The following is a 15,886-nucleotide window of genomic DNA, read 5'->3' as shown; positions in this document are numbered from 1 at the left end:
CGGGCGTAGAGAAGCCTGAGCTAGTTCTAGTTAAAACTAGGTGTGTTTGTAAAGCACCTGTCTTATTTTGGGAGTGTTTCTGTCTATATAGACAACGTTAGAAGAGTCACAGTTTTCTTGCTCACATCACAGGTAGGAGTAACTTTAGACGTAAAAAACAAGTTTCCCTCAACATCCATCTTAATTCACCCACTGAGTTGTGGTTGTATTTCATCTCTTTAAGTTTATCTGGTTTTAAAATGACACTTGCTTTATATCAAAACCTCGTATTTTCAGAAACTGTAAGAGATGGAAACACTTTTCTTTTTTTTTTAAATTTTTTTTTCCAGCGTTTTTTATTTATTTTTGGGACAGAGAGAGACCGAGCATGAACAGGGGAGGGGCAGAGAGAGAGGGAGACACAGAATCGGAAACAGGCTCCAGGCTCCGAGCCATCAGCCCAGAGCCTGACGCGGGGCTCGAACTCACGGACCGCGAGATCGTGACCTGGCTGAAGTCGGATGCTTAACCGACTGCGCCACCCAGGCGCCCCTGGAAACACTTTTCTGATCTCGATGCACTTTAGTGTACTTGCAGCCTGGTGTCCTTGCACCCAGATATTCTTGTTAATATTACTTGTTATAATGCAATGGCATTTTAAAAAAAGGCATGGAAGAGAACATACTTCTATTAAAATCTTTTTCAGTTTCCTGTTTGATTTTTTTTTAAAGGTGTCCCACATCTGTGACTATCAAAATAAGGTTTTTTACAGAGTAGTCAAGCTTCTGTCACTCTTGCAGGTTGATCAGGTCATTGGGCAAGTCTTGCCTCAGAATTACTGAAAGGGATTTTAATATTTTGAGTTTATCCTTGGCATTACTGAAAGGATTCAAGACCAAGGTAATTGATTATTACAGAATAAGATCTAGAGCCATTTTCTCATAATATGGTACATGAGTGCTAATGACATAAAATGGGGCACCTGTGAAAACTACAACGTTCCTGCAAGTTAAAAATAGAGAAAGCTATCAAGGTAAAAGAAAAAAAAAAAAACCAGAAAAGTTATTTTGGCTTGTTTAAAAATATTGGGAATTGTAGTGTTGCCTGGCTGGTTCAATCAGTGGATCATGTGGCTCTTGATCTCGGGGTTGTGAGTTGGAGGAAGGCCAGTGTAAAGTGTAGAGATTACTTAAATGAATGAACTTTAAAAAATAGTTGGGATTGCATTATATTTTGCTTCCATCTATAAAATAAGGTTGGAATAATTATTACTGTATACAGTTGTTTATGTCTAATTATCAGGTGATTTAATCATTTATACAATTAATGTAGGTCAAGGACTTTAACTTTGTCGTAATCAAAGAAAGCTTTCCAAATAAATATTTAAAGTTTAGTTTGGGTAGCTAGTCATCTGTTAGTACAAAGAATAGTTGAGGTTAGGTCGGTGATAGCTTCCCAGTAGATTCCAAGCCAAGTCCTCACAAAAATATTTTTATTGTATTTGAAATAATTTACCAGCATCTTGGATATTGTTGTCTTGAACAACTAATAAAAAAAATTGCATTCCAAAGCTAAATCTCTATTTTTGTACATCTTTATTGCAGAGATGACTATTTTGAATAGTAGTTCTGTTTGAGGTTGAAAGGAATTAGGCCAGTACGTGAGGATTACTTACTCATATGTTCTTTAATATGCATTCTATTCTGGGCTGAGTATTCTCTTAGGTAATGACTATTAGCTAGTGGTACCCATCTACTACCACTTAAGCCTCAAAATGTAAAAATTTACAGTTCTTTAACTACCGATGTAAAATGTATGGGACATCTGGGTGGCTCAGTCTGTTAAGCATCCGACTTCAGCTCAGGTCACAGTCTCAGGGTTTGTGAGTTTGAGCCCTGCTTCGGACTCTGTGCGGACAGCTCTGACCCTGGAGCCTAGTTTGGATTCTGTTTCTCTCTTTCTGCCCTCTCCTGCTTATGATATGTCTCTCTTTCTCTCTCAAAAATAAATAAACATGAAAAAAAAAGTTTTAATGATGTATTACTTCATATTAAAATTAGGATTGCTGGGGGCGCCTGGGTGGCGCAGTCGGTTAAGCGTCCGACTTCAGCCAGGTCACGATCTCGCGGTCCGTGAGTTCGAGCCCCGCGTCAGGCTCTGGGCTGATGGCTCGGAGCCTGGAGCCTGTTTCCGATTCTGTGTCTCCCTCTCTCTCTGCCCCTCCCCCGTTCATGCTCGGTCTCTCTCTGTCCCAAAAATAAATAAAAAATGTTGAAAAAATTTAAAAAAAAAATTAGGATTGCTGGATTGCTAATGAACGCTTAATCCTTTTTGAAGAGAAATTTCTCTAAACATAGTAACGTAACAGCAATTTATTGTCTTAAGCTTAAATACTAAGTTATTAATTTATTTATGAGGGGGTGAGGGGGAGAGAGAGAGGGGGACAAACGATCTAAAGTGGGCTCTGCACTGACAACAGAGAGCGCGATGCAGGGCTTGAACTCACAAACTGTGAGATCATGACCTGAGCCGAAGGCAGGTGCTTAACAGACTGAGCCACCCAGGTTCCCCAGGCTTAAAATGATGTGCAAAGAAAATCTTATATAAATGAGTGACTTGTGATACTATGATTTAGAAATTATTCCACTCCAAACATGGATCTAAGTCTTTATTATATGTTATTTTCACTTTTTTTTTTATTGATCCTTCATTGTAATGGAATGTGAAGCTGGAAGAGACCTTGGATATCAACTCCTTTTTACAGATGAACAAACTGAAGGCCTTTTTGATTTCATTTATTCAATATTGATTGAATGCTTCTTAAGTGCCATACATTATCTAAGATGATGGAGTTACCGTGAACAGAGCCTTTTTGTCCTCCCAGAACTGGACAGGGAACTAGAGAAGCAAAGTATTAATTTGTTTTGTCAGGTGCTATGTTACCAAGTGTCTGGAGAGTACAGAAGAGGGCCATTCAACTAGGATTTTGACCTAAGGGGAGGCTTTCCATCATAGAAGGTGTTTCCCCAATTAGTAACCCAGATGAAGAATGTGGTAAGACGTTGTAGTGCATATTCAAAGAATTGGAGCATGAGGGAGCATGACCCATTCAGGGAACTCTGGGAGATGGATGGGAAGGACCATCTGTGAAACCAGACGTGATTAGTCCTGTGCCTGCTTTGTTTTAATGATGTTTCTTCTGTTTTGGGGATAAGTTATTTCTTATACATTGGCTAGTTCACATAAGTAGACTTTAACATCTGTTGAAATATAGGTTAGTTTTTTAGGTGTTGTTAGGTTTTTGTTTTAAACCATACTTTTGAATCCTATATTTTAGGAGTACTGAAATTCTGTTTACCTCTGTGTTTAACATATAGTTGACCAGCCTGTTAGTTCAAGCCACAGTTCCTGTGGATATTTGAGGGCTATCAATCAAATACTGATCTAGGTTTCCAAGAGTTTATAGTTTAAGTACAATTTGTATGTAATTAAAACACAGTATAAAGTGCTTCAGGAGAAGCATGGAATCTCAGCATGAGAGGTCACTTCCATGGGTAGTGCCTGGGCCACACCTCAGACTGACAAAGTCAGCATGGCCCAGGCTCCAGGAGGATTTTGTTTTTAATTTAATTTTTTTTTGTTTTTTATTCCCCAGGTGATTGGATGCAGCCTGGTAGAGAAGCGTTAATCTGTGGGAATTAGGGGGCTTTTGTAGGAGGTAGTGTTCATGTTGGGCTTGAGAGAATTTATGTTTGAGCTGGGTCTTGAAAGGAATCCCAGGGTTTGGTGTGTGGGTGCGATGGTCACTGCAGGATAAAGCTTAACTCTTGGAAAGGGTAGAAGAGAGAGAGTGAGTGACGTCTGGGGAAAGATGATCAAGGCCTACAGACTTGTGACGGGGGAGTTGGAGGGTACTTGAGGGGGAGTGCAGGAGATGCAGCTGGGAAGCCTGGCACAGCAGCTTTCCTGGATGGTGGACACCTGCTCCGTACTTGTATGATCTCAGTTGATTGGAGACCTGATGGGAAAGAAAGCTGTTAACTTCATTTAAGGACAGGGAAGCTGAGAGGTTGGGTTATTGAGTCGGAATGTTCCACAGCTAGGAAGCAGTGAGGGTAGGCATTGGCCAAGGACCCGATCTGTCTAGCCATGATGCTACACTGCTTCACAGACAGTCTTCAGTGGAAGCTTCAGGAGTTTGAAGTGTATTAATTTTTCTTGGATAACATGGGTAAATTTCAACCATATCTGAACTTTAATTTAGTTGGATTCCACTTATTTATAAAGCTAACTGGTTAGCTCCTAACAAATATTCAGAAAATCTCAAATATTGATTTTTTTATACTAGCTTTTTATTTAACCTTGTAAGAGAAAAAAAATTTTTTTTCCTATTAACGTGTCTTAGAAAAGACCTCAATCGAATGCCCTTTTTAGGTTGTCTGTTCATGTGTGCAACAGACATTACTTCTTGGGGGATTTCTGAGACTCTCCTTTCTGGAGAGTGTTACCTAAGAAAATCTGTTCTCTAAGAAAGTTAGAAAGCAGCTAGATAGTCTAGCTTCATTGATTGGAGGCTAAAGGTTCCCTTACTTTTGGACAACAACAAAACTGACAATTGATTTTGTATAAAGTAGATCAAATGTTACTTCTAGAGCATTTTTTTTTAAAACAAATTCTTTGCCTTCTGAAGGAAAGAAACCATCTTTTCCTACTACAAACTCTTACCAACATGGGAATTCTTTTACAATGTGGTTTATGGTAATGTTTGTTTGTTTGTTTAAGGGAGAGAGCACATGGAGTTGAGGAGAGGGACAGAGGTGGAGGAGGGAGGGAGAGAGAGAGGGAGAGAGGGAGAGAGGGAGAGAGGGAGAGAGGGAGAGAGAGAGAGAGAGAGAGAGAGAGAGAGAGAATCCCAAGTAGGGTCCATGCTCAGCACCAAGCCCAAAGTGGAGCTCAATCCCATGACCTGGGATTATGACCTGAGCTGAAATTAAGACTTGGACGTTGAATCGACTGAGCTACCCAGGCTCCCTTGCCTTTTTTTTTTTTTTTTTTTTTTTTAATAGTAATACTCTGCTATAGATCACCTGCATTCTTTTTCATACTAGTTATGAGGGGTGAATTAGAGCAATTATATTTTCTTATTGTTTGTATATTTCAGAATGAATTGTTCATCAACTAGCTCTATGTGATGATAATGCTAGCTCTTATTTATTTAAAGTTTATATTCTTTTCCAAAAGCTTTGCCAGGCAGTTTGCAAACATCTCGTTTCAGTAATTCTTATAAAGACAGGAGCACCTGGGTGGCCCAGCAAGTTAAGTGTCTGACTTTGGTTTAGGTCATGATCTTGCAGTCTGTGGGTTTGAACCCTGTGTCAGGCTCTGTGCTGACAGCTTGGAACCTGGAACCTACTTTGGATTCTGTGTCCTCTCTCTCTCTGCCCCTCCCTGACTTGTGCTTTGTTCCTCTCTCTCAAAAATAATCATAAAAAATTTTTAAAAAATTCTTATAAAGACAGATTTGAAGCCCTGATTGACTTTTTTGAGTGGGGAGTAATAACCACCATCTGTTTGTTCAGATCAGTGGTTGTGTACAGAAAACACTTAGGATTTGCAGCACTTAGGATTGACTCTGTTTAGGAAAAAAGAACACACAGCAGCCTGTGTTTGGCTAGTCACTGACGAAATACTAGGTCAATGTCTCATACAGAAACGGAGTTCTGTGATATATTACTGATATCTTGGAAGGACGGTATATCTTTGTAAAGAAAAATCCTGCAGTTCTTCCCTACTGTGTGTTTCTTTCCTGTGTGTCTCCTTAGCTGTTCAAACAGAACACTTCATTTCTGGTCACCTGATGTGTGGGGATTTTTTTTTACCGACACCAAAGCAGTTCTCTGCGACACCAGCTGGGTATCCGACAGTTCAACTCAATCCTGACACTGCCTGAAGATAGCATCAGATTCCACAGGGTAAAGCTCATTCCCCTAAGACTGCCCTCCCTACCCTCCTATTTCAGATGCCAATTGCAAGTAGTGGATCCCCAGGTTGCCCATGCTATCTGTTGGATTTGGCTGCAAATTGGAGGTTCCCGTGACTCTCTGCTCAGGTTTGAGTAATTTACTAGAGAGGCTCACAAACCTCAAGGAAACATTTACACTCACCAGTTTATTAAAGGCTGTGATGAAGAGCACAGATGAACAGCCAGATGAAGAGATACATTGGGTGAGGTCTGGGAGGGCCCTGAGTACAGGAGCTTCTGTCCCTGTGGAGTTGGGGTGAACTGCCCCGCCTGTGTGGATGTGTTCACCCACCTGGAATCTTTGCAAACCCCATACTATTGGGATTTTATGGAAGCTTCCTCATGTAGCCATGATCAATTAGCATTTTCAACCCCTCTGTTCACTAGAGAAGTGGGATGGGGGGGGATGGGGCTGATAATCCCTAGCATCTAATCCTGGCTTGGTCTTTCTGGTGACCAGTTCCTTCAGGAGCCTTACAGGAGCCCACCCAAGGTCACTTCTTTAGAAATAACAATGCTCTTAGTGCTCTTATCACTTAGGAATTTTCAAGGGTTTTGTGATCCCTGTGTTGATGGGGTCAAAGACCAAATATTAGAACAAGAGATGCTTCTAGGATTCTTATTGGTTAGAAAATTATAAGGGTTCTAGGAGCCAGGAACTGGGGGCAGAGACCAATATACAGCTTTTCTATTTCACAATCTTTTTTTTTTTTAATGTAATTTATTGTCAAATTGGCTAACATACAGTGTATATAGTGTGTTCTTGGTTTTGAGAATGGATTCCTGTGACTCATGGCTTACATATAACACCCAGTTACCCTCCTCAGTGCTCATACCCACTTTCCCCTCTCCCCCACCTCCCATCAACCCTCAGTTCTCTGTATTTAAGAGTCTCTTTAAAAAAATTTTTTTTAATGTTTTATTTTATTTTTGAGAGACAGAGACAGCATGAGTGGGAGAGGAACAGAGAGAGAGGGAGACACAGAATCTGAAGCAGGCTCCAGGCTCTCAGCTGTCAGCACAGAGCCCAACATGGGGCTTGAACCCACAAACTGTGAGATCATGACCTGAGCCGAAGTCGGATGCCTAACAGACTGAGCCACCCAGGCGCCCTTGTATTTAAGAGTCTCTTACGGTTTGCCTCCCTCCCTCTCTGTTTGTAACTATTTTTTCCCCTTCCCTCCCCCCATGGTCTTTTGTTAAGTTTCTCAAGATCCACAGGTGAGTGAAAACATACGATATCTGTCTATCTCTGACTGACTTATTTCACTTAGCATAATACCTTCCAGTTCCATCCACATTGCTGCAAATAGCATGATTTCATTCTTTCTCATTGCCAAGTAGTATTCCATTGTATATATAAACCACATCTTCTTTATCCATTCATCACTTGATGAACATTTAGCTCTTTGCATAATTTGGCTATTGTTGAAAGTGCTGCTATAAACATTGGGATATATGTGCCTCTATGAATCAGAACTCCTGTATCCTTTGGATAAATTTCTAGTAGTGCTATTGCTGGGTCGTAGGGTAGTTCTATTTTTAATTTTTTTGAGGAACCTCCACACTGTTTCCCGGAGTGGCTGTACCAGTTTGCATTCCCACCAACAATGCAAGAGGGTTCCTATTTCTCCACATTGGTGTTTACTGAGTTGTTCATTTTAGCCACTCTGACTGGTGTGAGATTGTGTCTCAGTGTGGTTTTGATTTGTATTTCCCTGATGATGAGTGACATTGAGCATCTTTTCATGTGTCTGTTGGCCATCTGGATGACTTCTTTGGAAAAGTGTGTATTCATGTCTTCTGCCCATTTCTTCACTGGATTATTTGTTTTTCGGGTATTGGGTTTGGTAAGTTCTTTGTAGATTTTGGATACTAACCCTTTATCTGATATGTCATTTGCAAATATCTTTTCCCATTCCTTCAGTTGCCTTTTAGTTTTGTTGATTGTTTCCTTTGCAGTGCAGAATTTATCTTGATGAGGTCCTAGTAGTTCATTTTTGCTTTTGTTTCCCTTGCCTTTGGAGATGTGTTGAGCAAGAAATTGCTGCGGCTGAGGTCAAAGAGGTTGTTGCCTGTTTTCTCCTCTAGGGTTTTGATGGTTTCCTGTCTCACATTTAGGTCTTTTATCCATTTTGAGTTTATTTTTGTGTATGGTGTAAGAAAGTGGTCTCGTTTCATTCTTCTGCATGTTGCTGTCCAGTTCTCCCAGCACCGTTTGCTAAAGAGACTGTCTTTTTTCCATTGGATATTCTTTCCTGCTTTGTCAAAGATTAGTTGCCTATACATTTGTGGGTCCAATTCTGGGTTTTCTATTCCATTGGTCTGTGTGTCTTTTTAGTGCCAATACTATACTGTCCTTGATGATTACAGCTTTGTAGTAGAGGCTAAAGTCTGGGATTGTGATGCCTCCTGCTTTGGTTTTCTTTTTCAATATAACTGGCTATTCAGGGTCTTTTGTGATTCCATACAAATCTTAGGATTGTTTGTTTTAGCTTTGAGAAGAATGCCCGTGCACTTTTGATTCGGATTGCATTGAATGTGTAGATTGCTTTGGGTAGTATTAACATTTTAACAATATTTGTTATTCTCATCCATAAGCATGGAATGTTTTTCCATTTCTTTGTGTCTTCCTCAATTTCCTTCATAAGTTTCCTATAGTTTTCAGCATACAGACATTTTACATCTTTGGTTAGGTTTATTCTTAGGTATTTTATGGTTCTTGGTGCAGTTGTAAATGGGATAGATTTCTTGATTTCACTTTCTGTTGCTTCATTATTGGTGTATAGAAATGCAACTGATTTCTGTACATTGATTATGTATCCTGTGACTTTGCTAGATTCTTGTATCAGTTCTAGCAGTCTTTTGGTGGAGTCTGTCAGGTTTTCTATGTAGAGTATCATATTGTCTGTGAAAAGTGTAAGTTTGACTTCTTTGACAATTTTGATGCCTTTTATTTCATTTTGTTGTCTGATTGCTGATGCTAGGACTTCCAACACTATGTTGAGCGACAGTGGTGAGAGTGGACATCCCTGTTGTATTCTTGGTCTCGGGGAAAGTTCTCAGTTTTTCCCCATTGAGGATGATAATAGTTGTGGGCTTTTCATATATGGCTTTTATGATGTTTAGGTATGTTCCTTCTATCCCGATGTTCTTGAGCGTTTTTATTAAGAAAGGATTCTGTATTTTGTCAAATGCTTTTTCTGCATTTATTGACAGGATCAAATGGTGCTTATCCTTTCTTTTATTAATGTGGCGTATCACATTGCTTGATTTGCGAGTATCGAACCAGCCCTGCAGCCCAGGAATGAATCCCACTTGATCTTGGTGAATAATTCTTTTTATATGCTGTTGAATTTGATTTGCTAGTATCTTGTTGAGAATTTTTTGCATTCGTGTTCATCAGGGATATTGGCCTGTAATTCTTTTCTGTGGGGTCTCTATCTGGTTTGGGAATTAAGGTTATGCTGGCTTCATAGAATGAGTCCAGAAACTTTCCTTCCATTTCTATATTTTGGAACAGCTTGAGAAGGATAGGTATTAACTCTGCTCTAAATGTTTGGTAGAATTCCCCTGGGAAACAGTCTGGCCCAGGACTCTTATTTGTTGAGAGATTTTTGATAACTGATTCAGTTTCTTCACTAGTTATGGGTCTGTTCAAATTTTCTATTTCTTTCTCTTTGCATTTTGGTAGTGTGTGGGTGTCTAGGAATTTGTCTGTTTCTTCCAGGTTGTCCAGTTTGTTGTAATATAATTTTTCATAGTATTCTCCAATAATTTATTTCTGAGGGGTTGGTCGCGATAAGTCCAATTTAATTCATGATTTTATCTGTTTGGGTCCTCTTTTTTCTTTTTGAGAAGTCTTGGGTAGGGATTTATCAGTTTTGTTTATTTTTTCAAAAACCAACTCTTAGTTTCATTGATCTGTTCTACTGTTTTTTTTTTTGGATTCTATATGTTTGTTTCTGCTCTAATCTTTATTATTTTTCTTCTTGTGCTGGCCTTGAAGTTTCTTTGCTGTTCTGCTTCTAGTTCCTTTAGATGTTCTGTTAGGTTTTGTATTTTGGATTTTTCTTGTTTCTTGAGATAGGCCTGGATTTCTTCTTAGGACTGCCCTTTCTGCATCCGAAAGTGTTTGGACTGTCGTGTTTTCATTTTTTGTTGTTGTTTCTTTAAATATTTTTTAATTTTTTCTTTAATTGCCTGGTTTACCCATTCATTATTTAGTTGGATGTTCTTTAACTCCATGCATTTTGAGGTTTTTCCAAACTTTTCCTGTGGTTGATTTCAAGTTTCATAGCATTGTGATCTGAAAATGTGCATGGTATGATCTTAATTCTTTTACATTTATTGAGGGCTGTTTTGTGACCCAGTGTGTGATCTATCTTGGAGAATGTTCCATGTGCACTCGAGAAGAATGTGTACTCTGCTACTTTTGGATGGAAAGATCTGAATTTATCTGTCAAGGCCATCTGGTCCAGTGTATCATTCAGGGCCATTGTTTATTGATTTTCTGCCTAGATGATCTGTCCATTGTTGTAGGTGGAATAATCAAGTCTCCTGCAATTAGCATATTTTTATCAATAAGATTGCTTATGTTTGTGATTCACTGTTTTATATATTTGGGGCTCCCATATTCGGCACATAAACATTTATAATTATTAGCTCTTCTTGATGGATAGATGCTGTAATTATGATATAATTCCCTTCTCTTGTTACAGGCTTTAGTTTAAAATGTAGTTTGTCTGATATAAGTATGGCTACTCCAGCTTTCTTTTGACTTACAGTAACATGATAGATGGTTCTTCATCCCCTCACTTTCAATCTGAAGGTGTCCTCTGGTCTAAAATGGGTCTCTTGTAGACAGCAAATAGATGGATCATCCATTCTGATACCCTGTGTCTTTTGACTGGATCATTTAGTCCATTTACATTCAGTGTTATTATTGAAAGATATGGATTTAGTGTCATTGTGTTATCTGTAGTTTTCATGCTTGTAGTGATGTCTCTGGTCCTTTGTGGTCTTTGCAACATCCCACTCACAGAGTCCCCGATAGGATTTCTTGTAGGGCTGGTTTAGTGGTGATGAACTCCTTCAGTTTTTGTTTGGGAAAACCTTTATCTTTCCTTCTATTCTGAATGACAAGCTTGCTAGATAAAGAATTTTTGGCTGCATATCTTTCCTATTCAGCACATCGAAATTTTCCTGCCACTCCTTTCTGGCCTGCCAAATTTCAGTAAATAGGTCTCTTACTACCCTTATGTATCTACCCTTGTAGGTTAAGGCCCGTTTATCCCTAGCTGCTTTCCGAATTCTCTCTTTATCTTTGTATTTTGCTAGTTTCAGTATGATTTGTTGTGCAGAAGTTCGATTCCTGTTACGTCTGAAGGGAGTTCTCTGTGCCTCCTGGATTTCAATGTCTGCTTCCTTCCCCACATTAGGGAAGTTCTCAGCTATGATTTGTTCAAGTACACTTTCAGCCCCTTTCTCTCTCTTTTCTTCTTCTGGAACTCCTATGATGCAGATATTATTATGTTTCATTGAATCACTTAGTTCTCTGATTCTCTCCTCGTGGTCTAGAATTTATCTCTCTTTTTCTCAGCTTTATCTTTTTCCACAATTTTATCTTCTATTTCACTTATTCTCCCCTCTGCCTCTTTAATCTTCTCTGTCACAGCCTCTAGTTTATTGTACACCTCTTTTACAACATTTTTTAATTCTTCAGGACTATTTTTTAGTTTCTTGATCTTTTCAGCAATAGATTCTTCTGTCTTGTATGCTTTTTTTCAAACCCAGCTATTAATCTTATGACTATTATTCTAAATTCTTGTTCAGTTATATTGTTTATATCTATTTTGATCAATTCTTTAGCTGTCATTTCTTCCTAGAATTTCTTTTGAGAAGAATTTTTCAATTTCATCATTTTGGCTAGTTTTCTGTCCCATATGTGTTTTAAAAGCTTGTCATGTGCCCTGCACTTGCGAGCACTACTATATTAAAGAGGGGTCATACACTGATCAGGGCCTGACCCTTCAGGAGGTGTTTTTTTGGAGTGTTACTTGCTCTCTGTTATTGTGACTTTGGTTGCTTTATCTCCCTACTTGTAGTGATGTTTTGGACCCTTCACCAGGTGTGCTTTGAGTTGTTCACTGAAGTAGCCCTAAAAAAAAAAAAAAACCCTGTACCCCCCAAAAACCCCCCGAACAAAGAACACAAAAAACAAAAGAACACACACACACACACACGCACACACGCACACACACACACAAAACAACAAATAACAAAAAACAGCAACAACAAAACCCAATGGGGCGGGGAGGTGTTGGTGGAAGAGGCCTTATGCCATACAGAGAAATGACAGGGGCGGGGAAAAAGAAAAGAAAATTGACCAGGCAGGGAAACTATACTGCTTAATCCAGATAGAGAGAGAGGGGAAAATAAAGAAGGAGATATAGAACAGGTATAAAGAGAATAGATTAAATATGTCTGCTTAAACAAACCAAGAACCAGAATAACTAGACTAGAGAAGGGAAGAAATAAGGAAAAAAGGAAGAAAAAAAAAACATGTAATAAGAATTGTCCCAGAATTACGTCTGTAAATACAAAACTATGGGTGCTTTTGAACTGGTGGCAGTACTGGTCTGGAGGAAGGGCTGTCTGGTTCCTCAGTGTCAATTCCGCTCCAGTAGATACGCAGTTACCAGGTGCCAGAAGGGCATGGTTTGGTGTAGGCGGTTCGCCTCCACTGTCTGGGCCCATGTCTGTTCCCTGAAGCTACACCTTGATGGTCACAGGGAGAAAAATGTCAACACCCCAGTCTCTCCTCCCTGTATCAGGTGTCCCAAACCACTCTGTTCAGGCTGACCTCATAGTGCCGCAGTCTCGAATGAGGCGGTTTGTCCCACTCTGCTGACTCCCACACCTCCCTGGCACTTGGCTGGGATTTAAACCCCGATGTCTTAATGGGCCTGCTCCATGTGCCCTGGTTCTGGGGAAGTGCCTCTCCACCACATCGATAAATGGCCTCTGGCTGGTGGGTGCAGGAAGGGACCTTTGTCCTTTGAATGGCTATATACCATCTTCCCACCACACTCCAGGGAAGGGATTGCTTTCTCCCACTGTGGACTGTGCCTCTGAAGTAGTTACTGAGCTCCGGGCTGGCTCCCCTCCTCCCCAGGTGTGCAAACTGGGTAGCTGGCCCCAGTCTAGAGAAATATCTTAGAATCTTGGATACTTGTCTTAGTCTGTTTGGGCTACTATAACAAAATACCATAAACTGGGGAGCTTATAAACAACAGAAATTTATTCCTAACAGGTCTGGAGGCAAGGAAGTTTAAGATCAAGGCACTGGCAGAATAAATGTCTGGTGAGAGCTTCCTGGTTCATAGATGGCTTCTGTTTTGCTGTGTTCTTGCATGGATGGGGCAAGGGATGTCTCTGGGGCCTCTGTTACAAGGGCATTGATCCCATTCCTTAGGAATCTTCATGACCCAATCACCCGCAAAGACCCTATCTCCTTATACCATCACCTGGGTTTTTAACTTAAGATTTTAATACGAATTTTGGGATGTATACATAAATCGACTGCAATACTATCCTGGAGAATGTTATTATCAGTGGAAGCTAAATAGAGAATTCATGACTTTTTGCTATTGTAGTGAATACTTTTTTATGATTTAATATTTCATAGCTTTTTAATTTAAAAATTTATTTGCTGAATACAACTAAAGCAATTCACCTTGGCAAACCTGTGTCCTGTATATTGTGTAATGGTGAGTTTGAGTTAACTAATAATATTTAAGAGTAATAAAAGCCTGGCTGTGTGAAATGGATTGCAGTAATATTGGCAGACAGTGATACAGAGTTAGCTTTAGTTAATAAGAATTCATTTATTGGTAGAATTATCTTTATAATATATATATTCTGGAATGCAGGGGAAAGTGAAAATGGCTAAGTCATGAAATACAGGAAAGCTTATCAGGCATACTTTCCTCTCTCCTTCTTGACATTTTAAGGTATGGACAGTGTTATCTAGTTCAAGTCTTTGAGCAGTTTGAAGTAAGTGCATGTGCCTGAGCATTTATGTTAAGCTCTGTTAGAAATCTCATTCATGCCTTGGCTTCCAGGTGCAGTGAGAGCACCTCCAGCCTCCTGAGACCTGGCTGTGATGATAGTTACGGTGCTGCTTTTATTTGTAGACACCTGGTCTTCCAAGAATTGCCTATACCCCCTACTTTTTAAAGCCTCTGGGTAAACCATCCTGGATTAATACATTTCATCACAATAAGGTCAGTTTCACCACAGTGTCCAAGCTGAGTTGGAATGTCCCTCTGTTAAAGATTTTGTAGAGGAGATTCCATGGGTGCCAAGTTACACTGTTTTCTGAAAATCCTTTTCTATGGTCTTGAAAGCTATTTTAACATAAAATGTTCAGTATAGATTAATATGACAGTGATTTATGCTGATCTTCCTTCCCCTCCCCCCCCCAAACTCCCTGCATCATTTTTAGAATAAAGTCTAAAAAAGTGTGTAAACTCTCTAACACAGCCAATATGACCCTGAAGGTCTTTGCAAATGCTGATCCAACAGCCTGGAATGGTTTTTCCGCCTTTCCTAATTTGTCCAGTATTAGTGTAAGGGATACTTAACTCAAAGACACCTTCTCAGAGTTTAAGCAGAGCTTCCTCTTTTAAGCCCTCTTAATGTTGTGGGTGTATTTTTTGCTGAGAGTGACTGCAGTTGCAAGTAACAAAACGCAGGTCAAATAAATTTGAACTAACATAATGGCCTTACTGTGTCATGTATCTTGAAAGTTCAGAAGTCAGATAAGCTTTAGGAGTGGTTTATTTGAGTGATGTTGTTAAAGACCTGGCTTTGTCCTGTTTCCACTCTGTCCTGTACAATGGCAGCTTTATCCTCAGGCTGGCATCCTCTCTTAGTTGTGGAAGGCCAGCAACAATTCTGGGGTACTTGTTTCTAGAACATCAGAAGAGTGAATTTGCGGACCAGGAGCGCCCAATAATCCTATCTGTTCAACTCTTGGGTGAGTTGTGTGCTCATCTGTCTTTGAACCAATCACTGTAGTTAGGGCATAGGATTACAATTAGTTTAGGTTTGAGTCACCTGCCTATATCCTAGAGGCAAGAATGGGTCCAGCTGTCCCCAAGATATATAGGCTCTGAAAGCTGGGAATGGGTAGGTAAGCATGTCGGGTACATACAATGACATTGAAGTAGTTACCAAGAGAACAGGGACTGATTTTTTTTGTAAAAGGCAACAAAAGTCATTACAGCAGTCTTGCTTGAGTTCTACATCTCTTTGTGTGATTATTTGATTAATCTTTTTCTCTGTTATCAGGCTGTGTATTCCATGAGGACAGAGACTATGTCTATTTTTTATTACAGTTGTTTGCTTAACACTTTGCATATACTAGATGATTAATAAAATGCTTAAATATGATTAGAGTGAATGATCATTACTTCGCATACCGTATGTATTCAATGAATATTGGCTACTTGTTCTTTCGTTTTGTGTTTTGCTAGACTCTCTCTGAACCTGTTCTTTTCAAGTGCATTTTTTCTCCCTCTTAGGAATGCTATTCTACAGGTTCTGCAAGTTTAGGATTAGGGATATGAATTTTAAAAGATTCATGGTCCTGTCAGTTAAATCACTTAGAACAGTGATTTCCAGTCCATGTGCTACTCAACTGTGGAACCACAGAAAGAAAAGGCTTAGGAATCCCTATGCTTCTTTTTATTTTTTTAATTAAAAAAAAATTTTTTTTTTTTAAATTTTAGAGAGAGAGAGAGGGAGAGAGCACATGAGTGGAGGAGAGGGGCAGAGGGAGAGAGAATCCCTAGCAGGTTCCACGCTCAGTGAAGTTCA

The 15,886-nt window shown here is 39.5% G+C and overlaps 1 protein-coding gene across 9 annotated transcripts in view; it reads left to right on the top strand.

Moving 5' to 3' along the window:
* The window catches only part of FARS2 (phenylalanyl-tRNA synthetase 2, mitochondrial), a 533,637-nt gene that overhangs the window by 562 nt on the left and 517,189 nt on the right, over positions 1 to 15,886 (top strand). The gene's annotated exons all lie outside the window — the stretch shown is intronic.

The sequence above is a fragment of the Panthera uncia genome, assembly GCF_023721935.1.
Source record: "Panthera uncia isolate 11264 chromosome B2 unlocalized genomic scaffold, Puncia_PCG_1.0 HiC_scaffold_25, whole genome shotgun sequence".
Lineage (NCBI taxonomy): Eukaryota > Metazoa > Chordata > Mammalia > Carnivora > Felidae > Panthera > Panthera uncia.
Note: the sequence above shows the minus strand (reverse complement) of the source record. Positions and strands in the feature narration are given on the sequence as shown.